This window comes from Callithrix jacchus, chromosome 8 (genome assembly GCF_049354715.1).
Source record: "Callithrix jacchus isolate 240 chromosome 8, calJac240_pri, whole genome shotgun sequence".
NCBI classification, from domain to species: Eukaryota; Metazoa; Chordata; class Mammalia; order Primates; family Cebidae; genus Callithrix; species Callithrix jacchus.
Window position 1 is genome coordinate 34,635,307 of NC_133509.1, and position 21,304 is coordinate 34,656,610.

Genomic DNA, 21,304 nt, shown 5'->3' on the forward strand with positions numbered 1-21,304 from the left:
GATCTTTGCAGCCCAGGAATCCTAGACTAAAGGCCCCACCACCAAGACCCATTATCTTGCACAGGCAAACTACCAAACAGGCAGCTGTCAATCTACTGTCTCCATCCTCATCCCACACAGTAAAAGCACCATATTTGGTCACGATCATGAGTTTCACTTTTGGCACAGGCTGTGTTTTCTATATGACCAAACCAAGGACTACTGTCATTAGTAGAACACCACCTACGGAGGGTGCCCATACAGCTCTTGCATTATTCACAAGCCACAGCCTCCAAGCCATCCCAACCGCATGCTCACTCACTTCAGCAATAGTTCCTTAGCCCTCAACATCTGCAACCCCTAGCACAGCCATTGGAATGCAGGAGTGTCTGGTAAAGTCTATAAAGATTATACCTAGCACCACCTTAGCAGGTATCCCCTTGTTCAAAGTACACTCTCAAAATCTCTCTCTCTTTCTGCTATGGGACAACCAGCAGCTCCAGCCCCAGCTGCAATACCACAGTAAAAGTAAAATCCTGCCTTTACGAACCTCCAGGAGGATACTTTTAGGGTAATGGGACCCTAACCAAAGTTATTAATGCCTCCTTTCCCTTCCCTTGTGTGTCTGTCACCTTAGTCTGGCAGCTAAAAGTATATGGACAAGCTGAGTTCTTATCCCTTGTCGCCCCATCTCTAAATCACCAGAGCAAATGAGAAGTCTTCCTCCCAATAGTATCCTCTCCTTAGCTTCCTCTCTAGCAGTGGCTGGGGTAGGAAGTGGTGCATTAGGCTACAGTGTCACTTCAGCCACAAAACTAAAAGACAAACTCTGGGTAGCCATTGAAGCATGAGCCACCTCTCTAGCAGCCCTCCAGTGGCAGATCACGTCACTAGCTCAGGTTTTTACAAACTCGCATAAGGGAAATTTCCAGAGTAGCCATGAACCAAATGCTACTTCACCCCTATATCCGACTCCCAACCAAGGCACCAGCCAACTGACCTCCCCACTCCACCCCTATTCAGCAAGAAGTAGCCAGAAAGAGGCAGCATCCTACAACATCAAAAAGGTTGGAATGTAAGGCTGGTCGCCTCGCCAGGAGCTTGAACACTCCCATACCTCTCCGCACCTAGAGACTATGTCACCAATCTGCTCCCAGCACCAAGCTCTGCACTCAGCACCTAGCCCGCCATTGAAAAACCTCACCAAAATTTAAAAGAAGCCCTGCCAAAACCTGCCCAATAGCAGTTTGCCCCATCCACGTCCTGCTTTCCCTGGGCAGCTTGCTCACTGGAAATCCCACCTACCTACCAATGGCAGCTCACCCCATCCACGTCCTGTTCCCTCATAGCCAATCAGGACACCCTCACTCGCTATAAAACCCCATGCTCGGGCAGTTGAGCGTGACTTCCCTGGCCCCTTTCCCCAGGACCATGGAACCTTGCCCGGGAGTTGAATAAATTGGTATTTAATTTTCTTATGCTAGTCTCAGTTTCCTCATTCTAAATTTGGCAATAACCCTTACAGTGGGGATGCAAATTTGAGAAATACAGAGAACCCCTGTGTGATACTATATAAGACAACTATCCCCAAAGAAAACAGCCATCATTTACCAAGGACAATGCAAATAATAAAATCTTAAAGGCAGCTGGAGAAAAGGTAAGTCACTTAAAAAGAAAATCCATCAAGGCATCAGCAGACCTCTCAAGAGAAACTTTACAAGCCTGAAGAAATTTGAGGCCTATGTTGAGCATTCTCAAAATAGAAAATTCCAGTCAAGTATTTCATATCCTGTCAAACTAAGCATCATAAATAAAGGTGAAATAAAATCCTCTTCAGATAAGTAAATGGTAAGGTAATTCATTAACACCAGACCAGCCTTACAAGAGGTCCTTAGTGGAGTAAGAAAACTGCTACCACAAAAACACACCCAAGCACATTGCCTGCAGACAAGATAAAGTAATTCCACAAACAAGTCTACCAAACAGTCAGCTAATAACAGGATGACAGGACCAAAATCTCCCATAGCGAAGCTAACATTGAATGTAAATGGCCTGAATGTTCACATAAAAGTATAGAGTGGCAATATGGATAAAAACACAAGAGTCAACTAGCTGCTGGTTTCAAAGGCCAAATTAACATATAATGACACCCACAGGCTTAAAGTAGTAAAGAGATAGAGAAAGATTTACCATATAAATGGAAAATAAAAAAAGACCATAGTTGCAATTTTCATGTCAGATAAAACAGACTTTAAACCAACAACAATCAGAAAGGACAAAGACAGAAGGGCCTTACATAAAGATATGGGTTTCAATACAACAAGAATACAACTATTCTAAATATATATGCACCCAAAATTGGAGCACCGAGATTCATAAAGCAGGTTCTTCCTAACCTAGACCTACAAAAAGACTTAGCCACACAATAAAAATGGGAGACTTCAACAGTCCACTGACAGCATTAGCAGATCATCAAAGCAGAAAACTAACAAAGCAATTTTGGACTTAAACTCTACACTTAATCAACTGGGCCTAATAGACACCTACAGAATACACCATCCACAAACACGGAATATACATTCTTTTCATCCACACATGGAACATATTCTTAGATTAACCACATGCTCAGTCATAAAGTCAGTCCCAATAAATTAAAAAATAAAGTATAATCATACCATATACTCTCAGATCACAGTACAAGAAAGATGGAAATCAATACCTAGAATTTCTCTCAAAACTACACAAAAATACAGAAATTTCAAAAACTTGCTCCTAAATAACTCTTGTTGAACAATGAAATTAAGGCAGAAATTTAAATAATGCTTTGAAATTAATGGAAGTGTAGAAATAGCTTACCAAAATCTTTGGGACCCAGCTAAAGCACTGTTAAAGGAAAGTTTACAGCACTAAGTGCCTTTATCAAAAAGTTAGAAAAACCTTAAATTAACAATCTCACATTGCACCTAGAGATACCAGAAAAAAAAGTAAAAATAAATGACAAGCTATCAGAAGATAAGAAATAACTATAATCAGAGAAGAACTGAATAAAATTGAGACACAAACGTGCATAAAAGAGGGCAATGAAACTAAGAACTTATTCTCCAAAATAATAAACAAGATTTTTGACCACCAGCTACATTAACAAGTAGAAAAAGAGACTATCCAGGTTAGCACAATCAGAAATGACAAAGATGACATTAAAACCAATGCCACAGAAATAAAAAAGATCCGCATATGAACACTTCTATGCATAAAAATGTGAAATCTAAAGGAAATAGATAAATTCCTAGAAACACACAATATATTAAGATTGAACCAGGAAGAAAGTAAAAACCTAAACAAAATAGTAAGTTCTGAAATTGAATCAGAACCAAAGAAAGCCCTGTACCAGATGAATTCACAGCCAAATTCTACTAGACATACAACAAAAAACTGGTATCAATCTTACTGAAACTATTTCCAAAAAATCAAGAAGGACAAGCTCCTTCCTAACTCATTGTATGAAGAAGCCATCATCATCCTGATAGCAAAATATGGCAGAGACACAATGAAAAAAGAAAACTTCAGGCCAATATCTCTGATTAACTTAGGTATAAAAATCCTCAGGAAAATACTAGCGAACTGATTCCAGTAACACATCAAAAAGTTAATTTACCGCAATCAAGTGGGCTTTAATTCTGGGTTGCAAGTTTGGTTCAAAACACACAAATCAGTAAATGTGAATACCATATAAACATAATTAAAAACAGAAATGACACGATCATTTCAATAGATGCAGAAAAAGCCTTTAATAACATTCAACATCCTTCATGATAAAAATGCTCAACAGGCTAGGCATCAAAGGAACTTACCTCAAACTACTAAGAATTATCTATGACAAAACCACAGCCAACTTCAAACTGAATGGGCCAAAGCAGGAAACATTCCCCTTGAAAACTGGGACAAGAAAAGAATGCCCACTCTTACCATTCCTATTCAACATAGTACTAAAAAATCTAGCCAGAGCAATCAGGTAAAGAAAAGAAATCCAAATCGAAAAAGAGGAAGTCAAACTATCTTTCTTCGCTAATGATATGATTCAATGCATAGAAAGTCCTAAAGACCCCTCCAAAAGGCTGCTGGAACTGATAAATGACTTCAGCAAAGTTTCATGTTAAAGAAACAATGTAAAAATTCAGCAGCATTTTTATACATCTGTAATATTCTAGCTGAGAGCCAAATTAAGCCACAGTCCCATTTACAATAAACACACACAAAACGAAATACCTAAGACTGCATCTAAGCCGGGAGGTAAAAGATCTCTACAAAGAGAACTATAAAACCGTACTGAAAGAAATCATAGATGACAAAAATAACTAGAAAAACATTCCATGCTCAGGGATAGGAAGTTAATATAGTTAAAATGGTCATCCTTCCAAAAACAATTTACAGACTCCATGCTTTCTCTATCAAAATACTGACATCATTTTAGACTGAAGTAAAAAAACTATTTTGAAATTTAAACAGAACTACAAAAGAGCCCAAATAGACAAAGCAATTCTAAACAAAAAGAACAAAGCCAGAAACATCACATTACTCAACCTCAAACTATACTATAAGGCTACAGTAATCACAACAGCATGGTACAGGGACAAAAAAAGACACAGAGACAAATGGAATACAATAGAGAACCCAGAAATAAAACTACACAGCTATAACCATCTGATGTTTGACAAAGTTGACACAAATGAACAATCAGGAAAGAACTCCCTATTCAATAAATAGTGTTGGAAAAACTGTCTAGCCATAGGCAGAAGAATAAAACTGGACCCCTACTTTTCACCATATACAAAACTTAACCCATGATGAATTAAAAGATGTAAATGTAAGAGCTAAAATAAGCAAAAAATTCCTAGAAGAAAACCTAGGAAATTTCCTTATTGACATCAGCTTTGGAAAATAATTTATCGGCTACATCCCCAAAAACAACAACAAACGTTGACAAGTGGAACCTATTGAAACTAAAGAGCTCTGCACAGCAAAAGAAACTATCAACAGAGTAAACATACCCCGTACAGAATGGGAGAAAACATTGACAAACTATTCACGCAACAAATGTCTGGTAATTACCATTTTTCTGTTTATATGAGTTTAATATTTTCATACTTAATATATAAGAAAGATCATGTGATATTTCTTTTACTGTTACTGGTTTATTTCACTTAACATAATGCCCTGCATGTTAATTCATATTGTCATAAATAGCAAGATTTTTTCCTTTTAAAGCCAAATAGTATTCTATTCCATATATTCATGACATTTGTTTTATCCATTCATTTATTGATGATACTTAGATTGATTTTATAACTTTATATTTTGTATAGTGTTGCAGTGAACAGGGGAGTGCAAATATTTCTTCAGTATACTGATTTCAGTTATTTTGGATAGACATGGCAAAGTGGAATTGCCATGTAATATGTTAATTCTATTTTTTAACTTTTTAAGAAACTTTCATATTATTTTATAATGGCCGTATCAACTCGCCTTCCCAACAACAGTGTACAAAGTTTCCCTTTTCTCTATATTCTCGCTGGTACTTGTTATCTTTTGTCTTTTTGATAACAGCCATTCTGTTAACAGATGTAAGGTGATATCTCATCGTAGTTATGATTTGCCTTTCCCTGATGATTAGTGATACTGAGCATTTTTCACATATCTTTTGATATGTATATATATTCTTTTTTGAAATATATATTCAAAACTTTTGCCCACTTTATAACTAGGTTATTTGTTTATTTGGTATTGAGTTGTTTGAATACCTTACATAGTTTGCATATTAACCTTTTATCAGATATATGGTTACAAACATATTTTTTTATTCTGTAGGTTGTAGATTGTCTCTACTCTGTTGAATTCTTTTCATTTTCTGTGCAGGAGCTTTTCAGTTTGACACAATCTCATTCATCTGTTTTTGTTTATATATCAAAAAAAATCTTTATGTTGGTCAATGTCATAAAGTTTTTCCTCCTATCCTTTCCTCTAGTATTTTTTAGTTTTAGGTCTCATACTGAAGTCTTCAATTCATTTTGAATTGATTTTTGCAGATGGTGTGAGATTAAAATTTAATTTCATTTCTCTGCATATAGAGATCTGGTTTTCCAGTACTATTTATTGAAGAGACCATCCTTTCTCTCATTTTATGTTTTTGGCATCTTTATTAAAAATAAGTTGATCATAAATGCATGGATTTATTTCTGGACTGTCTATACCATTCCATTGTTTATGTGTCTGTTTTTATACCAAAAATATGCAAAGAACACTTAAATAAAAGAAAACCAACAACTTGCCATAAAAATAAGTCAAAGACCTTAAGAGACAGCTCCCCAAAGAGGAAATATAGAGGACAAATAAGTATATGAAAAGATATTTCACATCATATGTCATTAGGGAAATGTAAATTTAAACAACAATCTTATTAGAATACAGTCTTATTAGAATAGCTAAAATTTAAAACACTGACAACACCAAATGCAAAGATGTGGAGCAACAGGTACTCTCATCCATCATTGGCGGGAATGCAAAATGATGTAGTCCCTTAGCAGGACACTGGCTTATAAAATTACACATACTGCCACTATTACAATTTAGCAATCACACTCCTTGGTATTTACACAAAGGAGTTGAAAATGACCACACAAAAACCTGCACTCAGATTTTTATAGCAGGACAGAGGTATGAACTGGCTGAGCACAGAAGACTTTGGAGGAAGTAAAGTCACTCTGTGTGAAAATATAATGATGGATACATGTCATTACACATTTGTCTAAATCCCTAGACCATACAACACCAAGAGTTGTATACCCTCATATAAAATATAGACTTTGAACGATAATACAGTGTCAATGTAGGTTCATCCTACGTTGTTGTAATAAATCTACCACTCTGGTGGGAATATTGATCATTGAGGAGATGATGCAACTGTGGGGGCAGGGTATATATGGGAAATCTTTGTACCGTCCATTCAATTTTGCTGTGGAACTAAAACTGCTATAAAAAACAGTCTATGAATAAAAATGAAAATCACACAGATTCTACCTCAGTAGCTCTGAGGTGGCATCCTGGAATCGACATTTTAACAGGCATTCCATATGACTCTGATGCATGTTATCTATGGATTTCACTTATAGAAGAAACTAAGCTGTAACTCTAATGAAGTTTCATAGAGTAGGCATATTTTGCTGATTCAGTGATATTTTGTACTTTCTCAATTATTTATATCAAACCACGTACAACCAGGTTGAGTTGGTGGAAGTCATGAAAATGGCAACTGTGGTCTAGAAGACATAACTCTTCTGGAATCTAGTGGAAAAATCTCACCAACCCCTATCTCTAAATTGAGGGTTAAACAACAAAGATATACTACTACAGGACTAGTGCATGCTAACCAAAGACTCACCACTAAAACTCGCAGTAAACATTTTTTTATGAAGTGGTAGTGGTAGAATCTAAGGTGCCCTGAAAGCTCAGTGGGTAAAGCTATTTTTAGGAGGGCTGTCTTTATATTGTTATGCAAATTGTATTTCATGGGGATCTACATATTTGTAAAGTTGACCTTGATTACTGTATCTTACTGGCATTAAAGTTAAACAGAGCTTAAAAACACCAAATTTCTATCGGCAAGCTACTGTAATCTAAGAAGATGATAGAGATGAGAGTAAATTCAGTGAAATACATGGCGTTAAATTGCTAGTCTTTTATTTTATTTTTAGAGATGGATTATTCCTCTGTCTCCCAGACTGGAGTGCAGAGGCTCAATCTCGGCTCATTGCAACCTCCCCACTAGGGTTCAAGTAACTCTTCTTCCTCAGCCTCCCTAGTAGCTGGGATTACAGGCTCATGCAGTCACGCCTGGCTAATTTTTTGTATTTTAGTAGGTACGGGGTTTCACTGTGTTGCCCAGGGTGGCCCGGAACTCCTGAGCTCAGGCAATCCACCCAGTTCAGCCTCCCAAAGTACTAGGATAATAGGCATGAGCCACCGCACCAGGTTGTAGTCTTTTATATCCTCTTTCCCAATCACATTCATTATAATACAATTTGTCATCTACTTAATTGAAAATACTTTCTATCTTTGTAACTGCATACTTTACAGCCTGTTAAACAATGAATACACAAGAGAGCTCCGAGTATAAATTTCTTTGTTTTGAATGACAGTTTGCATCTTTTTAGTAACACATACTTAAATTACACAGCATTATCTTTCCTAGGAGAATCTTCCTTGTAGCTATTTTCTATATTATATGAGAACATTTGCAAGCTGAATGCTACATTAACATATTCATTTAATAAGGTCATGAGATAATGTGTAAACCAGTGTCTGCTCTTCTTTTTCAAATGTTTAAATAGAAAAATTTCCTTTCCAAATTTCAACTCTCAGGTTTTCAGGCAAATGACATCATGCAACAATTTAAGGATAGTCTTGGTCTAGCAATAATGCTGCTTTGTCATCTCACCTTTCCCTCAGCACTGGCAAGCCAGGTTCTACAGCAGAAAGAGCTGAAGGACTCTGAGTCACTTTTTTTGGTAAAGAAAATAACAGTGGCATTATGATGATTCAGAACTACAAAGCAAATCAGGCCCATCTTGTAGAGTCCTGTTCTGTACCACTCGACTTTCAGAAGGAACCATTTCATGAAAGTCCTATTTACTTTTCCTTTAATTTACAATTATTTAAATTTTCATAAGGAGTTTGCAACAGCACTAGACATCACATGCTGCCAGGAAAGAATAATAACTTTGTTGCAGCCTGAACTGACAGCCAACTCATAAAAATGAATGACATTCTATATCATAACATCTCATAGCCTGTTCAGAATTTTAATAGCTTACTTCATCTTTCTTTAGCATAATGAGGCAGACAGTATAACAATATTCAACATGAAAATGAAGATTAAGAAAATATGAATTGAGGCAGGAAAGTAACATTTAATAAGATTCAGACAACATTCAGATTAAAAGTTTCAATTAGCAAGCTATTTATTACAAAAAAAAGCTTTGTTACCCAAGACCAATCAGTAGTTTTAAAAATGTTTATTTGTAGACACACTTAGCTTTTTAGTCTCTGTTTCTAATACATCCCAGAGTTTCTTACCGAATTCAGCACTGCAAGACTCATTGAATTGGCTGAAACCATAACTGGTTATTGAGCTAAAATGATTATAAAAAGGTACTTTAGACAAGTAACTGAGGTAATATTTTTTTCTGTGAAAATTGTTCTCTAATCCAGAAGCCTTGTATTTCTACAATTTAAAAAATTCTGCATTTATATTTGGATTGAGATTATTCAAAAGACAGTTGAGTGCAAGTGAATTTAAATATATGTATTATATAAATATGTCTTATATCAATGTAAATATATGCTTATAAATATATAAAAATTATGTTTTAAATATTTTTATGCATTTTTCATTTTGAATGAAAAGCGTAATAACCACAAAGAATGGATGAAATAAAGTCAGATTCACATAGCATATAAATGAAACAAAATCAGATTCTTATAGTAGCATATAAAACTTGAAAATGATTACTCATCTTTGTAAAATTATACTGCAATGTGTACCAAAACAGGGTATTTGGGGTTTTTGTGTTTTTGTAGAGAATCAGCCCAGTTAGAGATAGTTTGTTATCTTTCTATGTATTTGATGTATCAATATAGCAAATTTTTAGTTAGTTGTGATGACTGAACTGACCAACTGAGGTAGACAGAAAGACAAAGTGGTTAAGGCCAGCATCAGACAGGGTAAATGTGAATTCTGAAGCTGAATACAACTCAAGGGAGATGAAAGTGACTACGGACAGGTTAGCTGTGCCTGATATACTGCCCATGAGACAATGAGTAATATAACATATTTAAGTGTTGCCACATCTCCTATGTAACTCATTCATGTTGTCAAAAGACACTAAAATAACAGAATATACAAGTGTATTCTTCACATTTTAAAATAATTGAGATTTATTGTGGTCTAATTAAATTTTGCTCCTCACTTTTCAAGATGTTAAATCACTGTCAAAACCCTTTAATGAGTGCTATATCATTAAGAGTGATTTGAGATTTCTAGAAATTTGTGTTTAGTTATATTCTTTAAATTTATCTATTATATTCTTCTTTAATTTGGATGACATCTAATTTTTTTATTGAGATGAGTGCAGAGTTTACTGACTAGAACAACAAAAGTTTTTGCTGTTGTTTTCTGAGGCAATGTTAATTGCACATGTGTTCCTATGTATTACCTAATCGTCTCAAGGTCTTCTAATTACAGCTTGAGCTTCCATTCAGTGCTTCAATTACTATGGGCTCTTTTGGGTGCATTACAAATGTAGATTTGATGATTTGTCGAGTTATTTGAATTTATCATATTGTGTTGATTTTATCTTGGAAGGTTTTCCTATATTTATTCATTGTATCTAATATTTGTCTCATTAATAATTATAAATTCTGCTATGGGTAACTTCTAATTATACATATAAGTAATAATTACTTCAATTTTCTTTCCTTTTTATGATTGCCCTAGTATTTTAGACCATACGCCACATTATTTTGGATCCTAATTTTAAGAAATCAAATTTTATGTTTTCTTTTCCTTTTTTCTTTCTTCTTTTTCTTTTTCATTTTTGATGCAGAGTCTTTCTCTGTTGCCCAGGCTGGAGTGCAATGGCACAGTCTTGGCTCACTGCAACCTCCACCTCCCAGGCTCAAGTGATTCTCTTGCCTCAGCCTCCCAAGTACCTGGGATTATAGACACCCACCACCACGCCTGGCTAAATTTTGTATTTTTATTAGAGACAGGGTTTCACCATGTTGGCCAGACTAGTCTCCAACTCCTGACCTCAGGTGATCCTCCCACCTTGGCCTCCCAAAGTGCTGGGATTACAGTCATGAGCTACTGCCTACTGCACCCAGCTGATTTTATGCTTTCTTTTTAGAAATAAGGATCTCCGAACTTTACCTTTTTCTATAGCGTTTTAAGTGATATTTACTGTTGTTAAATAGAGTATCTTTGAAATCATGCAATTTAGTGTTTCTTTTCACAAGGCCAAGAAAACGTATTTTCAAAGGATCATAATGCTAAGGAGAGACTGGGCCACTTTCCTGGCCGTAGTTGTCATTGATGATACTTGAATGCGTAAGTTAATATTCCTGCATATGAACTTGTCTCAGATACAAAATGGACAGATTCTTTCTATTTAACTTTTTCACTTTTACTTTCTGTTTCATTTTTCCTCTTTGTTGTCCAGTTGAAGCAATGACTTTAAAATTATTAAATTTCAAAAGAATAAAGTAACTGTCGGGAATGGTATGGGCCAAATCAAAGAAGGAAGATGCTAAAAAATTGTAATGCAACCATTTGAGTAAAACATCCCAGAAACACAAGAAGCTCAATTCTCAGGATGACCAGAAGTGCATTCAACATCCTCGTTATGGCATGGGTTTTAAAATCATAGTGATAAAACAGATTTTAATCACATTTACAGTGCAGCTTTTGACACATCAACTCTTACTTCTTTGTGCCCTTTTTTCCAAAAACATAATAGGAATAACAAAACCTGCTTCTGAATGTTGACACAAGAAATAAATAAAATAATGAAGACAAAGTGATCATCACAGTGTCTAGCAAATAATGGGAATGTTAAATAGTAAGCTATTTGTATTCATTTGTACCTCTCTTCTTAATTTGATATTTTATGACCAGATAGTATGAAACAAGCAAAACCTACCCTGGCAGTATAAGCAAAAAGTGACCTTTCTGTTTCAGAATATTTTAGTGAAGTTTCCCTCCATATTTAAAAGACAAGCATTTATGTAAAATTCAAACAACTCACTTAAGAAATAGCTCAAATTAACCCTTGTGAAAAATGCTCCTTTCTGAAAGAAACTGCTTTGAAGATGATAAATGCAAAGCTGTCTACATGTGCAAATCTAGATGTGCAGTTTGCTGATGCAATGGCAGAATTAATCTGATAAAATAACACTATAAATCATGGCAAACGTACACTGTGTAGGTTCTAAAAATTAAATTGACATTCTTGTCTCAGTTGTGAAAATTATATATTATGGTTTAGGTTATGTCATGTAGTAAATGTTTCTGGTGGAGTACAGGAGGGAAAGGCATAAATCAAATATTTTTGACTAATGATTTAAATAAAGGTATAATTTGATTTAAGTTGAATTTCATTTATTCTAACTCTAGTCAATTTCTGATTAGCTGCAAGTAGAGATGCACAAGGCAAACAATTCAAGTAGTTTAGGAACTGATGTAGCAACTGATGTCATGTCAGTCAAGGAGCTTCTAGTCTTCTGTTATTGAAAAGAAATAAATTGGGTACATACTGGAAATCATGGGCTAACTTTGGTGGTATTCCAGAGACATCTTCATAGGTACTGACGAATTAGATTTATCACTTAAATGAATGAGTCATAGGCAGGTCTATGGAAAGAAAAACTTTGCTAGCTTCTGAAATAAATTTTTTTTTAAAAAAGCACTTAAGAATTCACAGATATCCAATCTAGAGAAAACTGTGTTGAACCACATTATGGCTTGCAAAAATACTCCCTGGCATTGGAACAAATCCTTACTTGGTTTCAATCCTGAAACAGTCACTTATTAGCTAAGCTATATTTACCAACTCACTTAACATCTCTCAGCATCAGCTTGGTCATCAGTTACAATAAGTGGGAATAATAACACTTTTAATTTACATTGTTGTAAAGAAGATTAGAGAATATATATGCAAAGCAAAGTGTAAGTGCTAAATAAATAGTAGTTATTTCTATAAATTGATGATGACAATGATGGTGATGATTACCCCTTGCCTACAAATTACCCATTTTTGAGAACTCTTACAATTCTTTTTACTCGGAGAGTGCTCTTGATGTTCGTTTTAAGCAGATTTCATTTATATATAAATAAATGGAATGAGAAAAGAATATAAGGTTCTTTCTAGAACCTTATATTTTTACTCTTATCCCTCAGCCCCTACCCAGGTTGGTACTGTAAAAAGAGAGGGAACTGAAAGTTCATTTCCACTTTCAGTAAGTAGCTATCCAAGAACAGAGAAACCAAACTTTGATGGCTATCTCCTACAAAAAAATAGAATAAAGTGAACATATTTAAAGATGACAAAGTATTTTCCAGGTTATAACCACAAAACAAGGGCATTTTATTTGTCAGTCCTTAAGTGACAATGACTCAAGTTCCCATTTCTCTACAGTAAGTACATTCTATCTTTTTTTAATTTTCTTTTTTTTTTTAGTTTTATTGATTTGTTCATTAGTCAAACTTCCTCAAATACTTTTTAACAGGCTTAGATATTTCACATATCTGTAATGATGTCTCCTGTGGCTCAACCATCCATTTGGCTGGCTCCACTGCTGACCACCTCAACAGTGTCTGAAGTACTTATATACAGACTAAAATCTAAGATTACTTCTTTTCCATATGAGGGGACCAACACTTACTTAATTTTCAACAGTGATAGCTGAAACAGTTTTCAATATTTAAACAATTTTTGCAAAAGTTCAAGAATAATTGAAGGAATATACGTACAGCATACATAGTAAAGTGCTGCTAGATGTGATCAGCCCACTAGTATGTAGATTTATATCCAGATGCATTCTTAGGTCAAATAAGGTATCCTTGTCCAGTTCCCAGACAACTTCTCTGAAGCAGAGGGTGAATTTATTTTGTAGAACAATGTATTCTCTACTTGGAATCCAAGGTGATAACCACAAATTCAGAGAGGGGGAAAAAATCACCTTATGGCCAGAGTGCAAGATTTTCCTTTTTAGCCATACTTTTTGTCCTCTCTTCCAAGAATGATTTATGGCAGTTGTTTCCAAAGCTTTCAGAGGATCCACTCATCCTCACACCTTCAGACAAACTTGATTGATGAGCATCCATGGAGTAATCCAGCAGCACAAAATTGCGTTATAGGAGCATCGTCCCTAAGCCTGGGTATTCAGTCACGTCTGAGACACCTTCAGACTGTTCCAAGTTGAACCTCAGTGGTCCAGGCCAGTCCTTTTCACTATTGTATCCATTGCTTTGGGATGAAAGTTGGACCTGAACATTTTTTTTCTGTAATCTCTGTGAGACTACTTACCTACTTAATAAAATAACCAGTTGAAAAAGATTTAACACAGGCATTCTCTCCAAGAGTAAGTGATGATTTTCAGAGATACTAAAATCTAAATCCTTACATGAAAAAAACTAAACCATTAGCTGACCTTAAATCAGAGCATCAGCATATATGGACACCATTCCCATTTACCAACCACATATATATGGGAATGGGAATGGGATTATATGTGGTTCGTAAATAGGAATGGGTGTCCATATATGAGGTGATACATACATTAATTAGCTCAACTGTGGTAATCCTTTTACTATATATATGACATACTGAGGAGGATGATATATATATATGTCATATATATATATATATATATATATATATGACATATATATATATATATATGACATATATATAGTAAAAGGATTACCACAATTGAGCTAATTAATTGTCTATCACCTCATAGTTACCATTGTGTGTGTTAGTTGAGAACACTTAAGATCTATCATCTTAGCAAATTATAGTAAACAGTATAGTATTATTAACTATAAACACCATGATATACTTTATATCTCTAGAACTTATTGATTCTGAATAATTAAAGGTTTAAGTCCTTTGGCAAACATCTCCCAATTTCCTTTCCTGTCCTCCTCCAGCAACCTTCATTCTACTTTCTGCTTCTATGAGTTCAACTATTTAAGATTCTTCATATGAAGGGGATCATGCTGTATTTGTCATCCTGTCCCTGACTTCTTTCACTCGGCAGTCTTCCAGATTCATTCATGTTGTTAGCAAACTTCTTTCTTTTTAAGGCTGAATAATATTGCCTATATATAGCACATTTTCTTTATTCATTCATCCATCAATGGACACTTAGCTTGATTGCATATCTTGGCTTTTGTGAACATTGTTACAATAAACTTGAGGGTGAAGATATATCTTTGACATACTGATTTTAATTCCTTTTGATACATACCCTGACATGGTATTTCTGGGTAATATGCTACTACTATTTTCAATTTTTTGAGGAAACTTCACACTGTTTTTCATAATGGCAGTACCAATTTACCTTCCCATTAACAGTATATAAGAGTTACCTTTTCTGAACATCCTCATCAATACTTGTTGTCTTTGATCATTTTGGCAATAACCATTCTAAAAGGTGTAAGTTGATATTTTGTGGTTTTAATTTGCATTTCCTTGATGATTAGTGATGCTAAGCATTTTTTCTGCATACCTATGAGCCATTTCTATCTTTTCTTGAAAAAATTCTTTTAAACATAGCACATGCTTTTCCCTGGAATAATTGGTGAATACTTATTTTATATATGCATAATTAAATGACCTTTTTTTGGCTCTTTTTCAGAAAAAAAGCAAAAACATCAAAGGCAAACTCATGTAACAACCTCCTTGGAACAGAGGAGTGGTTAAAATTTTGAATTTACTGTCTTTCCATTTAAGTATCAGAAATTTAAAAAGAGAGCACAGCCTTTCCGGCGGTGGCGACCTACACACGAGAACATGCCTCTAGCAAAGGATCTCCTTCATCCATCTTTGGAAGAGGAGAAGAGGAAACACAAGAAGAAATGCCTGGTGCAAAGCCCCAATTCCTACTTCATGGATGTGAAATGCCCAGGATGCTATAAAATCACCACGGTCTTCAGCCATGCACAAATGGTAGTTTCGTGTGTTGGTTGCTCCACTGTCCTCTGCCAGCCTACAGAAGGAAAAGCAAGGCTTACAGAAGGATGTTCTTTCAGGAGGAAGCAGCACTAAAAGCACTCTGAATCAAGATGAGTGGGAAACTATCTTAATAAACACATTTTGGATAAATAAATAAATAAAGACAGAAAAGACAGCACAGCACCATATACAAATGTATTTAAGAGTCTTTATAAAAATATGCTGTTCATCACAAACATTCATGTCTGTAAGGGTAGACCCTTTGAAATGACATGCAACTATCCCAAATAGCTTTCTTGATGGACTTAGAGAAAGACAGATTCTCGAGGTATATACCCTCCTTAGCTCACATCTTACCTCACCTAAGTATTTTTAACAAAATTAGAAAATGAGGTTTGTCATCTGCTGCAAACTGGGGAAAGCAGTCTCAGTCCAGGACCCAAAGTTGGAGAGCAAAGCATTAGTGTGACTGTGCTACACTTTCCCCATCTAATGGGCATCTTCATAGAAGACACAACCTGTAAAACCTTATGCAGTGGCTTTGCATCATGATGGCAGTTATAATTGTGGCATCAGGTATGTTTTTGGGAATCTCTTTAACTTCTTATTTCCCCAAAGCTAGAATTAACACTTTTGGGTTCTTATAATAAAGTGTGTTTATTAATAATGTTAATTTAGAACTTTTTGTAAGTAGTATAAAAATATTAAATTACTCTTTAGTCAAAATGTTGGCTTCTTTAACATTCAAATTCTGAACTATACTTAGACATGAACCCAGAGTTCAAGGCTAGAAGCAGATGGGGAGAGGTGACTAATAGGAGGGAAAATCAAATTTATCCACTCACTAATTTCTGGACTTTCACCACTACAAAAAATGTGGAGAGAAAAAGAAGCTTAACTGAAAACAACCATATTTCCATCAGCAGAAGAAGAAACAGATTGTATATTCATACAATAGAATACTATTGTAAACCAAAAATAAAATTCTAAGGTCCCTCAACCATCTGAATGGATTTCCTCCTCAGCCAGGGTACTCTAACCTGGTAGACTGGTTTGAGCCATAATGGAAAGTGTGGGTAAAACATGCCTCATTATTATACCCACCCACCCCCGCTCCCAGCATTAACATCAACAGAGACCTTAAGTCTGATAAGAAACACTTATGACCTATTTTCTCTGAAGCCTGCTACCTGAAGGTTTCATCTGCATGACAAAACTTTGGTCTCCACAACCTCTTATCGCAACCCTGACATTCCTTTCTATTGATAATAACCCAACCCAATTGCCAATCAGAATTTTTTTTAGTCTACCTATAACCTGGAAACCTCTTCTTTTGAGTTCTCCCAGCTTTCTAGACTAAACCAATGCAGTTCTTAAATGTATTAGATTGATATCTCATGTCTCCCTTATTAAAAGAAAAACTTCAGCCAAATGAAAGGAGCTTAATTGAGCAATCAGTGATTCACGAATAAGGCAGTTTCCAGAATCTTAGCAGACTCAGAGACACTCCAATGCAGCCATGTGGTGGAAGAAGATTTATAGACAAAAAAAGGGAAGTGAGGTACAAAAAAAGGAAAGAGAGGTACAAAAACAACTAGATTGGTTACAGCTCAGTATTTGTTTTATCTGAACACAATTCAAACACTTGGCAGTGTACGAGTGGTTGAAGTATGGCTGCAGGGATTGGCCAAGACTCAGCTATTGTTACAGGTGCATACTTCCAAGTTAGGTTTTCACTGTTTTCTACCTATTAAGTTAGGTGCATCCACAAGGACTCAAATGTAGGAGTATGGAGTCCTTCTCAGGCCATATTCAGTTTGCTTTAACAATTCCCCACTTTGGTCATCTTCTAAATTTTAAGAGATTGACCAAAAACTTTAGTCCCTGATGTCACTATTAACATTATAAATGTACTTACTTCATCTTAAAACCCACTGGGAAAGAGTAGAGCAGTGATTTTTATTAAGGTAGGAACAAGGACCGAGTAAAGGGTAATTCCACGTGCTGGAATATACTGTTTGCAGGAGAAAAACAAAATCTGGTTTGTCCCAGGATCTATGTATTTCCTTAAAGTCTTAGCTTGATTATGGCATATTTAACATGAGCAACTCCATTTTGGTTTGGTTTGGTCGGCTGGGGTGCAGTGTATGAGCTCAATCTAAAACAATAGCCTCCTATAATTTTGTTTGAAAACAAATTGTCCCTTTTTGGTCAGGTTCGTACTTAGTTCAGAGTGTGACCAGAACTTAGGGCCTTAGTGCCACTCTCAGCTACCATCATCTTGGTTTTACAGTCTCATTATGTCAATCATAGGTTACAATGTCCTCATGGTTGTACATTTCTTTCAGCTCTTATCCTTCCAGTTGAAGAGACACCATTTGACATTCCAGAGATGGCTGTAAGCAAATATTTAAAAACCTTGAGGGAATATAGCACATCAGGGAGGTCAGGGAAGCTATTAATGTAACTATTGCGAGAATAATACCAAGAGTTAGGAGTATGCTCTTTACCCAGGGTCCCCATAATCCTTAAAGCATTAGCAAACCTAATATCTGAACGAATTTAGATCAGACGTCTTGATCAATAATTCTTAAAGCCATTTTTATTTTCCAAAGATTACTAGTTACACAAACTAAAAGACATTACAGTTTTTACTTTTCTTTCAAAATATTAAGTGCTTAGTTTTCTTTAAGCCAATTATTTAGAGCTCTTTTATATAAACATCACACACACACAATACATATATAACTCCACAGACAGAAGAAGAAGATCCAGTACTTGTAGGATTTTTCATTTGACAGTTTCTTAATTGGCTTACTGGCCTCAGGGTGGAGCCTTTCAAGAAACAAGGCTAGGAAAAAAATGCAGTTTATAGGGCCTAATAAGCAGGCACAGCTGGAAGACAAAAACAAATCCCCAAAATTAAGGGTCCCATTTTTATATCAGATCTAAGATCCCCAAAAAGAGGGAAATATTACAGAGAAGACAGTGTAACGCTTTCACCATGCATTTTATTGCATGGCAGCCCAAAACCAATTAGCCCATTTTTGCACATAGCCCCTCCCCCATAGGAGTCTTATTTTTCACTGGGGGTAGGGATGTTTTCATAGCTTGCAAATGGCTAACAGCATGTTTCTATGATTCAAACATGCAGTCTTATAATCTCCCAATAACTGCCATTACCCATCACTAAAAGAATATATTTAGCCTTAGATTTTCAGAGGGATCTATTCACTTCCCATTCCTGGGGTTTCATGAGGAAAAGAGAGGTGTTTTTCCAAAACACAAGGGTCTGTGGTGCCTCCTGTTTCTCCCAAGGAGTCCCAGAATATTAGAACTTGAATATTCCACTTTTAACTAAGCTGACTTTTAACCATAGTGCTCTTTTTAAAAGTCCTTCTAAATTTCTTATTACTGGACTCTAGTTGTGCCAAATTGCAAATATTTCTGGTTTTTGAATTTTACCAAAGGTAACCTCCTAGGTGCTCAGACAAAGGATAATTCAAGATGGTTTGTAAAGGAGAAGAGAATCCACAAATGGTAAAGGTTACACAGGTATCAAACCAGAAGGACTCATTCCCCAAGCTGGGAATTGAACCCCGCCCACCACTGTGAAAGAACAAAACCTTAGCTACTGAGCTATGGCACTGGGTAGTCTTCATTGACCTTCTTGGAAAGAGTCTAGAGTAGTTAATTTTGAGCTTGCAAGTCTTTTAACTACTCAACATAATTTTTAGTGCTAACTATGGCATTAAACCCTAAAATTCTTGATCCCTGTAAGGCAGAGACCAAGAGAAAGTACCACTACATAATTACAAGGTCAAGCTCCTTAAGACATAAAACCAGATGGAGACTTCATCCAGTTTTTTGTTTGTTTGTTTCAGGGAACTGCAGCAAAGTTTGTTACTGACCAGACTGTTGGACCATCTTGAGGAGTGAGCTTATGTGATCCTAAGCCCATATTCTATCCTAAGGTACCCCGCTTCATGACAGAACAACACAGAAAGACAAATTTATAGCACAAACTACACCAGATTTGCTACAGCTCAAGACTAGCCTCAGAATTATTTTTAGCATTAATCAAAACTTTACAAAGGAGACAAACAGTGATTGTTGCAATTCATTTAACTGGTGTGCACAGAGAGAGAGAGAAGCCAGAAGTCTGACTGTTAAGAAATTCTTACCCTTTTGCTGGAATGTCAGGTTTCTGGTTTCCTCTTCCCTGAGTGGCCCCAGTGACCCTGCTTGCCACATTATAGCTCCAGGGGCCAAGCTGCATCACAAAGGAAAATCAGGGAAACATAGGCAAAAACCTCTCATTTTTGCAAGATGCTGCCCAAGAGGTTGCATGAGGTAACCAAATTAACATTTTCCATTCTGGCTAGAGCAAAATACATGTGACAAAACATAGACATTAGCCACCCTACTTAGCACCCACTACTGAACTGTCAAGGCTCAAAGTTGCTTCTGATTGAGGCCCATCATCATTAATCCACTTTTAACCAAGAGAGACTTTACTGAGGGGACTGCCACTACACCAGTCCCTTCCTTTTCTCAGGTAACATGTACCCCAGTACTTATATAATGCCAGCCAATTGGTGCTGCAGTCTATTGCCTTTGGATCAAAATAGTAACTAAGCTAAAGGGTAAGCAGATTTAATATTTAATGAATCAGTCACTTAAGCTTTTTATTTGCCTTTCATAAAGTCTTAATATATTGAAATTCTTTTAGAACTTTCTGCATTTCAATAGGCATTCCCTAGATGACACAATATGGGAGTCTTCATTTTTTAAAATATGCACCTCAGTGCATTGTTGTTCATTTGGTATATTCTACTGTAAGTTATCTTTAGTAAGACTGGACTATTTCTGTAAGACTTTGCTGTCCCCTGGGCCTAATGTATAAGCTGGAAGGAACTCAGACTTTCAAAATTAAGGATCCCATTTTTACATAAAATATGGGCTTTACTCTCAGGTTTTCTTGATTAACTTAGCCAATATTTTTTTTCTACCTAAGTACACAAGAAAAACGAAATGAAGTGGTAGAACCCAAAAATTTCTGTGCACTTCTTAAAGCCAATTTTACAACCCCTGCAATATTACCATTTACTAACAGTGTCTTTCTGACTCAATCAGAGGTAAGAGGCTTCTAACTACACTGGGCATAGTGGCTCATGCCTGTAATTGCAGTAACTTGGAAGGCCTAGGTGGGTAGATCACTTGAGGTCAGGAGATCAAGATGAGCCTGGCCAACATGGTGAAACCCTGTATCAAATAAAAATACAAAATTAGCCAGGTGTAGTGGAACATGCCTGTAATCCCAGCTATTCAGGAGGCTGAAGCAGGAGAATTGTTTGAACTCAGGAAGCAGAGGTTGCAATGAGCCAGGACTGCACCCCTGCACTCTGGCTTGGGTAACAGAGAAAGACTCCATCCCCTACCACCAAAAAAAGAGGCCTCCAGTTGGATCTAAGTCAATTAATTACCAGATCAAATCTGATCCTGGAGCCAGTACAGTTTCTGTCTTGACTTTC

General features: G+C 36.0%; 1 pseudogene across 1 annotated transcript; it reads left to right on the forward strand.

The window, feature by feature from the left end:
- Window positions 1-15,594: 15,594 nt before the first annotated feature.
- Window positions 15,595-15,915, forward strand: LOC108593633 (small ribosomal subunit protein eS27-like pseudogene; annotated as a pseudogene). The gene has a single exon (XR_013521641.1). The product of XR_013521641.1 is annotated as a small ribosomal subunit protein eS27-like pseudogene (transcript).
- Window positions 15,916-21,304: the final 5,389 nt, after the last annotated feature.